The sequence below is a fragment of the Ochlerotatus camptorhynchus genome, unplaced genomic scaffold (assembly GCF_037179485.1).
Source record: "Ochlerotatus camptorhynchus isolate MF236.1 unplaced genomic scaffold, CSIRO-AGI_Acam_v1.1 ptg000077l, whole genome shotgun sequence".
Classification (NCBI taxonomy): domain Eukaryota; kingdom Metazoa; phylum Arthropoda; class Insecta; order Diptera; family Culicidae; genus Ochlerotatus; species Ochlerotatus camptorhynchus.
In genome coordinates, this window is record NW_027040567.1 from 10,183,522 (window position 1) to 10,192,677 (window position 9,156).

The window sequence follows — 9,156 nt, forward strand, 5'->3', positions numbered from 1 at the left end:
ATGAAAACTCATTTTGATTTCAATTGTCGTGACAGAAGTCTGATATCATATTGTACTTTCATTATGCAGTCAAAACTTTTTAAATCAAAGCAACTTAACTTGAAGTTCTGCTGTTAATTTCTTGTTTAAAATTTGATTTAAGTTCATCTGTCGTTGAACGAACGATTATTGTTTATTTGTTTTGTTTAACACATTTTAGGTCATTCGTGATTAGCCCGAGGTGACATTTGAGCTCAAATCTTTCAGCGTGAGAAGCTTGGATGCTAACCATTTACACCAGGCCCGTATTCAGTCAAACATTATGAATGCAAAATCAGTAATCAAATTGATTTCATTGAAAGCAGGATTAGTTTTCCGTTTGATTCAACAGTGTAAAATTTTGCTCTCATTTTTGATGTGTTAACCGTTAAGTCAACCAAAATGAGATCAAATGGAGTATTCAAAATAAGTTACATCATAACAGCAAATTCTGATTTCAATTTGATCTCTAACTTTGCTCGGGGAAGCTATGGATAAAATAGTGAAAATTGACAACTGCGAGTGGAGAAACCAAACAGATAACAACATGAACATGGAACATGACATGGTTTGGTGGTAGGGTGCTTCTATTAATGTTCAAACGGGTTGTGCAAGAGTTTCTTTGATGATCCGATGGAATGTTGTGAAATGTTGAACCAGAATTAGAAGAAGAAAGAATCTTTCAAGTTTATGCTGCACGGGCAAACCATCGTTCATTTGGTGAGTTCATTCCTGTTTATTTATTCACCTGTTTCGGTACGATTTATCAGTTTTCTACAACTTTGTCTTAGACATAATTTCGAAGAGCGGCTTTCGTGTGTGTAGCGAGTGCTTTGTGGCTTGATGGTTGAAAATTGAATGATGGTCTATTACGTCTGAAAAACAGGTAACTAAGAACAGTCGCGTAGCTAAGGGTATTCGCAGGTTACAACACACCACTCCTCGCTAATTCGCGACGCCTATGAAGCGACAAAACATCTGCTGGTTCTGCGTCATCATGCGTCATGAACCCATCAAGATAAACTACTTCGTTCCTCAAACTCTCGTGCACGCAGCGAATCCAAAAACATAAAGTAACCAACGATACAGACAAAACGGTTGCTACGACTACGATGACAAACTCGCTCTGTAACATAGCTCAATCCGAGTGGTAGAAGCATAATGATATATTGCTTGCCTGCTTTGTTGCAATATACACGGATGAGGACATAGCTTGATCTGAATCGAGAAAAGACAAAACAAAAACATTCCCATTAACACACGTGTATCATCTTCGGCTTTACTTCGTGAAGCAGCTTGCCAACAGTTTGCTCGTTTCCTTCTACCACCCCGAATGAGTTGTGTCGCACGGGCTGCTTGTCATGAAAATGAACAAAGAAGATTATATCATTATTGTTTTCCACTTCTGACATAGCGTTATTATTCGATTCGTTGATCGCTTGTCATTTTGTCATTTGGAGATATTTTTGATTCCTTGCGTGCACGAAATGATAGTGTATGCTAACGTGGTTATTACGAGGATTATAGGATCCATTGTTTGCGTGGCTTGATTGCTGACTGGTTGTCACAGCACATCAGAACCGGTCGGGTCGAGTCGTCTGCAAGGTTGCAAAGACTCATTTCAGCTAAAATAATGTTTTTCGGAATAATAAAACTAAAAGATGGTATGATGGCATGTTTTACTTGTAACTTACAAGAAGAGGTTACAAAGTATGCGTTGGAAACATAAAACCTGTAAATTTTGCTTTCTATGAGTCACAATCAGCGATTTGCTGATCGCTGAGTGAGTGAGTGAGTGAGTGAGTGAGTTTGTGAAAAATCGCTGATTGTGACTCTCATGAAGTGAAATAAACAGGTTTAATATGTCAAACACATTCTTTGCAACCTCTTCTTGTATCCTACCAATTCAAAATTTGATCATCGCATCTAATTATTTCATAATTTAGAAAAACATTGTTTTAGCTGAAATGAGTCTTTGCAACCTTGGTCGTCTGTGCCACGAACGATAAACATCCTACCGGTACCTTGTATGGCACGTTTCTCATCTCCATCTTCTCTTCTTCTGTCTTAAACGCTGTCCAGACTGGAGAGTTATAACATGTTATAACGGTTGTCAAATAATTGCAACACAGAAACCACCATCAAGATAGCGCTATAACATGTTATAACTCTGTAGTCTGAACGTACTATTAGATGCCATCGAGTTTTCCAGTCTAAAACACTGTACAGACTGGAGAGTTATAACCTAGGTTATAACATGTTATAACGGTTGTCAAATAATTGCAACACAGAAACCATCATCAAGATAGCGCTATAACATGTTATAACTCTGTAGTCTGAACGTACTATAAAACCCGAATCCGCTGAAGTAGCTACCGGGTTCGCATCTACCATTCAAAAGCGTCGAATGATTTCCTCAATGCACGCCTGCTGATCCAACGAAAGCTTGCCACCGCACCGGTCTCGCTTGATTCGGATGCCTAGACAATGTGTGGCCACACTCAAGTCCTTCATCTTGAACCTCCGCATTAATAACTCTTTCAGCTTCTTCTTTATTCGGCAGTCGTTCGTGAAAATAAGCAGGTCGCCTACATACATATATTGTCATGAAAAGCATCTTATCTCCGTCCAGCATCAAGTATAGGCAGGTGTCTTACCCGCGATTAAATTGGCTCAGTACTTGACTAGCCTATTGATCCCAAGCAAATCGATTAACGTATCCTATTCTAGTCGAAATTCTAGTACTACACAATGTTTGTTTTGATTCGCTACACTGAACCAATTTGACATATTCCTGTTATGTGGAAGTCTAATAATTTTGCGCTATAAGATAATCCATTGAAAATGATATGATTGAAAATGTGTCAGGTAAATTCTATATGAATATCTGATACATTGACAATGCTGATAATTTGAAAACTTTTATATGATCGCCATATGATAAATGAAAATCGGTCAAATTATAATAATTAACTGAAATGGATTTGAAACCCATAAGCATAAGCTTTACTTTTCACCACAATATAATATATGTGTCATAAATCAATCGAAGTAAAGTTTATGTGAAAATCACATGAAATTTACTTATTCTTTTGACACATATATTTAATCGATTTCTAAAAATAAATCGAAAAATAAACACCAGGCAGTGGGAGCTTTCACAGTTGTGTTTTTTTTATTGTAGCTGATTTGGGATTCGATCCAGAACTGTTGAGCTGTGATGCTTTTCGTGTCTGCGCTCGATTCCATTGGGCCACGGCTGACTTCAATATTGAGCTCGTTCAATTAGCATGAAGTAATAACAGCTCTCTCAACATGGAATATAGAGCAACGTTATGCTCGTTTTGCTAGAGTGAAGAAAAATAGCACTGACCAATATATGCTCCGTTTCAGTGGTGTCGTGTATTCAAATCATTATTAATGCTCCTGTGTGCAATAAAATAACGACTACATTATATGAGTTCATGGAACTGATTCATGAATCTTAGCAAATAAATATTGCAGTAGAATCATTTTTTTTCAATCTCAAAACATTCTTTTCCGGAACCCCTTATCTTATGAAACAATAACAAACAATGATTATTTATTACAGTATCATTGTTGTTAGCAATATTTAGTTCGACTAATCATTCTAATGAGTGTACGATAACATAGTTGAAAATTGTTTCAATAATTTATAAAGAACAATTATGTAAGATGTATTTTATTGGGAGCGATGTTCATCCCAGAAAAACATACCAAAACAAATGTTTGCTGTTGGATTTCTTAAAAGGCAAATCTATATGACTATTTAATGATTGGGATAGATCTTTTTACAATATTCAAACCTCAAAAATCAAAGGAAGCTATTCCAATGAGATATACATGTTTTCCTATACTGCAAAGTTAAATGACAGTCCAATAGTTTCTACATGTCTGTTTACACGCGACATATCAACAAACGTCAAAAATCGTTAAAAGCAACTCCAATAAAATATACATGATTATCTTATATGATATATCTTTTAGTGAGCAATATTCATCATGAAAACAGGTACATTTTACTCGATTTGCTCATAGTGCAAACTTATATGATTTTCCATTAGTTTCTAGATGCCTGTTCCCACCCATGACATATCAACAGTTTTTCACCATGAAATATATCAGACAATATTCATATACATCTTACCTATCGATAACCACGTTCGAAGCAAAGTATTATCAAGTACTAAGTATGTGAAATTACGATAGAAATCATTCCATATCGCAGTCATAGTTTTTAAGTGATAATCCATTGGAATCTATCAATCATCACATAGAATGAATAAATCTCCTGACATTGCTATGTTATAAGATGGATCCAATAAACGGTACATGTCGATTTGTTTCAGTGTATGAAAGTTTGACAGATAAAATGAGGGGTTAGTGGATTTTCATATGTTTCGAGGGGTGAATCGATTAGCTTGGGACCGAAGAGAGTACCAGAGCTGAGCCAAAAAGTTGAGCACGTTTCTTCGGGACCTTCTAGTCTTAGAGTTACCTCTATGGTAGAATACCGCACCACAGGAGCATACCCAAGTAACCAAAAGTTCCAATAAAAGGCTATTTGTGGCTTAAGGTTCAATTTACTTTGATACTTTTTGGAAATATTCAAAAGCAGTTTTTTCCGACGCATTATTTTAGATTGCAAAAAGCTCGCGTCATTTTGTGTATAATATTAAAAGGAATCGAATAGTGCGAGCTTTTCGCAATCTGAAATAATGCGTAGGAAAAAACTGCTTTTGAAATTTTCCAAAAAGCATCAAAGTAAATTGAATCTTAAGCAGCTTGGTTGAATTTAACTTGGTTGGATTCTAAGCGGCCTCAATTTTAAGTCGTTATAAGAACTTGAAATTTCCGGTACCATAATTGAAGAGCATTCTAAGCAGCCTCTGGCGGAACTTGAACGGAACTTTTAGAAAATAAATTTAAAAAGGTTTTTGTCCTCTACACCAATTCTATATTTAGTTCGCACTTTATGAGAGTTATTTCTAAAGGCAGGTATTAATGTGAATTGGTTTATCAGCATTAGTAGTAGGAATTGGAGCTGTTTGAAGAATTAAACCCAGTCATTCTGCGTGAGAGCCCCAGCACGAACCACTACGTCATCTGAGATATATTAAAGTGAGCTGTTGTCCCACCTACTGTTGAAGTTTTCAGTGCCAGCTGGCTGAATTGTATACGAAACGCAACGCCTCGATGAATTTTAAATTGGTGTTTGCCCGCATGGTATTCCAACACACTTGTGGCGCAGTGGTTAGCAATCGTAGATCGTATGCCGAATACACGGGTTCGAATCCAAGAAATTACTATTTATTTATTTTTTATGTTTGGATAGAATATTGATGCACTGCATACATATAAGAATAATGATTTATTCGGGCGACTGATCATTTCATATTTACGTACATTAAATTTTGTTACTAATAAAGACCGGATTGCTTCATGTGGCTTGAAAGTTCTGTCGGAACATTATTTGAACTTTATGGAACTTGAAAGTTCAGTCAGAACTTTATTTGGACTTTCTGGAACTTGAAGGTTCTGTTGGAACTTTATTTGAACTTTATGGAACTTGAAAGTTCTGTCCGGACTTTATTCGAACTTGATGAAACTTGAAAGTTCTGTGGGAACTTTATTTGAACTTTATGGAACTTGGAGGTTCGGTCAGAACTTTATTTGAGCTTTACGGAACTTGAAAGTGATTTTAATCGTTGAATGCAGAACTTTTGGTTACTTGGGTAGATTTCTTTGTAGTCAACTCCAGGTTTCTGTGAACAACCCTTAACGACAAGTCGCGCCTTATATCGCTCCAGGCTTCCCTTAGGTCCTCGCTTAATTGCAAAAACCCACTTGTTCCGGATTGGTTTGCGTCCCTTGGGTAGATTCGTCACCGTCCACGTCTGGTTTTCACTTAATGACGCCATCATTGCCGTGTTCTAGCACTTACGTCCTCCACAAGCCATACTTGTCGGACAACCCTCATAATCGCGAACCGTAACTTAACCTTACCAAAAATGGTTAAAAATTGTTTATAATCCCTGCTAAACTTTAACTGAAATTGTTACGGAACTTTACATGAACGTTTGTGTGATTTTTGGTAAGGTCAAGTAATGGTTCACATTTATGCGGGAAGTGCGCTCCCGACCGCTACGCCTCAACCCTTGTTGACTTTCTTCAACAAGTCTTGTTTGTTGCGCTGGGAGCGGATGGTCGCTGCAGGCATCTTCAAAAGCTTCACCAGACGTGTCTAACGTACTATTTCCTGCTACTTCTTCTTCTTCGTCATAATTGGTTACCTTTTCATCAGGGCGTTCAATAGGTACTAGGAACTCTTCCGTGAATAACTCTATGCATTCAACTGCTTGAACATCTTGAACACATCCTGTGCTGAAATATTGTGCATCTTCGTTGATCACTACCATGTCACGGCTGATCTCGAACTTGTTGCTCTCCGGACAATACACGCGGTATCCTTTCGTGTCCTCGCAATAGCCTTTGCTGCTTTCGGGTCGAATTTCTTACGCTTGACCTTCAGAATATGGACCACCACGCTTGTAGCGAAAACTCTCAGGTGCCGCAAATCAGGTCTCTTTCCGGTCCAGATTTCTTAAGGTTCACCAAGTATGCTACCGTTGATATCGCCTCTGCCCAGAATTCTTTCTGCATTCGTGCATCGTTCAGCAAACATTGTGTCTTTTCAACAAGTGTCCATTCTTTCTGCTGTGCCATTTTATCTGTCCTGAGTATCTTGAGTTTTTTACCTGTCTGTCGTTCTGCCTTTGCTCGGAACAATTTGAACGTATCTACTGCCACCCAAGGAAGGAATCTCCACTGGTCCACAGAGATCAGAATGGAACTGGTCCAGCAGTTCTGATGCCTCGGGAATCACTCTTCAAAAACGGTTTTCGAGCTTGTTTTCCTTCTGGACAAACTTGGCAATCCTTCGCCGTTTCACCTAGAAAATCTATACCATTGGGTACGTGCTTGAGCTGCTTCAAACTTGTCCATGTCTGTGTCATAGCTGAATTCCACTTTTTTTCCGTTTTGGGTGTATTCATCACTGCGACCATCACTTTGATCTATTGTGATATTCCCCGTTTTTATATTGCTTTATCAGTTATGCCGTATCACTATTTTGTGAAGCGACCGACATAGACTGACCAAAAGCATTTTCCCAGCCAGGTATTACATTTCGAATGGAATATACTACTTTACTGGGACCTGCATTCCAAATATCAAAGGGTTCTGCCAGTCCCTTATCCAGAAAAATACGCCTTTTATTGAAGATTGCTGCACAAGAGCATAGCAGGTGTTCAGAGTCTTCCTTTTCTATACCACAGAATCGACACATATCCTCTTGAAGTTTTCCTATTAGCTTCAAATGATATTTACATGGACAATGTCCTGTTATCAAACCAGTATAGACACTGAGACCTTTCTTTGATAATTCAAGAATTTCGCTAGTCATTGAAATGTTCGGAATTATGAACCGTTTCGACTGCCTAGCAATGGAAGTGTTGTTCCAATCGGTCTCCACTTTCATTTTTTTCCATTTCTTGATCTCCATTTAAGAGAACAAGTAGAAACTCCACAGAATGGTTCTGGCCCTATGAATTGCTGAGATGACCCTAGCCTGGCTAACGTATAGGCTTTTTCATTCCCTTCAATTTTTTTCAATTCCACTTGCTAGAAACGTCTCCTCTGGCTGATTGACTTGGTACAGGCCACCTTCTTCCTTGCCAGAAACGACCAGTTCACCGTCCGCATTCAACACCTCACATTTGTTCGCAGTAAAGATCATAGTGCGGTCTCTTTGCAGATCGTACTCATCGACAGCAGATTAGTCGCCAAATCAGAAATCTTCAGTACTCCGTGTACATCGATCTTGCCGTCCGGAATCTGCATTTTAACCGTACCTCTTTCCAAAACCATCGTGCTTCCATTGTTCGCGGTTCCGACCGCGTGTTGCAATGCCGTCTCATCAACGAAGTTCTGATTCGGTTTGGCCATATAACACGTCGCTCCCGAATCACATCTTGCAGGATCTTTGCCTTCACTGCATCCGCCATAAGCCCCATAATCATCGGCTCGTATAGTGATCTGGTAGCAGCCTCGGTAGCAGCAAGGTTGCCAACCACGAATCATCTACACGGTTAGAAAAAAGTACCCAAAATTAAGTTCTTTTCACTCATCTCGGCACTATAGTGCAGGAACCCAAAAGTAGGTAAAGCTGGTCAAAGTAATTTTCATTTAACCAAAAGTAAGTTAGTTGTACCCAACAGTAGGTAAATATCACAGAACAGAAGGGGAAGTGCAAACAAATCGGTGAATCAAATAGTGGATCGTTTTTCTGCTCAACAAGCGATGTGCTGTGGTAGCGTTCTACACGGGATTACTATGTGCACTCACACTATCATAGCATGCTGCCTATCTTAACTGCAGGCAGAAGATGCCTTCTACCGCAAGGTGCGCTAGTGTTCACAAATGACAAGTGGAGCCACTTTCTGATCTGAAGTTCCACTCCTGTGCTGATACTCATCAGTTCGTTGACGTATTCTTCCACACTATTGTACCATCAAACCATTCGCGTGATCGGGAAACCTTCACCAATATTTACCATTTTAAGAAATAATTATATTTATTTATATTTTTAGGTTATGAATCAAACTAGAGGGTGGCCAACAAGAAATCTAACACTTTTTTTTCTAAATGAAGCACCGTACTCTACACATACATAGGTCGGAAACTAAATCTAGATTATTGTTTTAATAAGGCCCTATCTCCATTTATCAATTAAAAAAAAATTCAACTTGATTCGCTTTCTACCTCCGTGACCTAAGTGGTGGGTTTTAATTATGGATGCATACAATCAGAAGTTCAGGATTAAATTAAAGATTGTACATATTGTGAAAATACCGTGCATTAGAAAACGAATAAAATTTATCGACAAATGGTGATTGGACCTATTCAAAAATTAATCGACAAATCTATAAGTAAGCCATTGGATTCTGATAGCACGTCACAATAGGTGCAGAGCCAGGGGTGATCTGGTCACAGTTCAAGGCAAAATATTTTACGATGGGCTAAGGCTGTGAACCATTTGCCGAGTTAAAATTAACT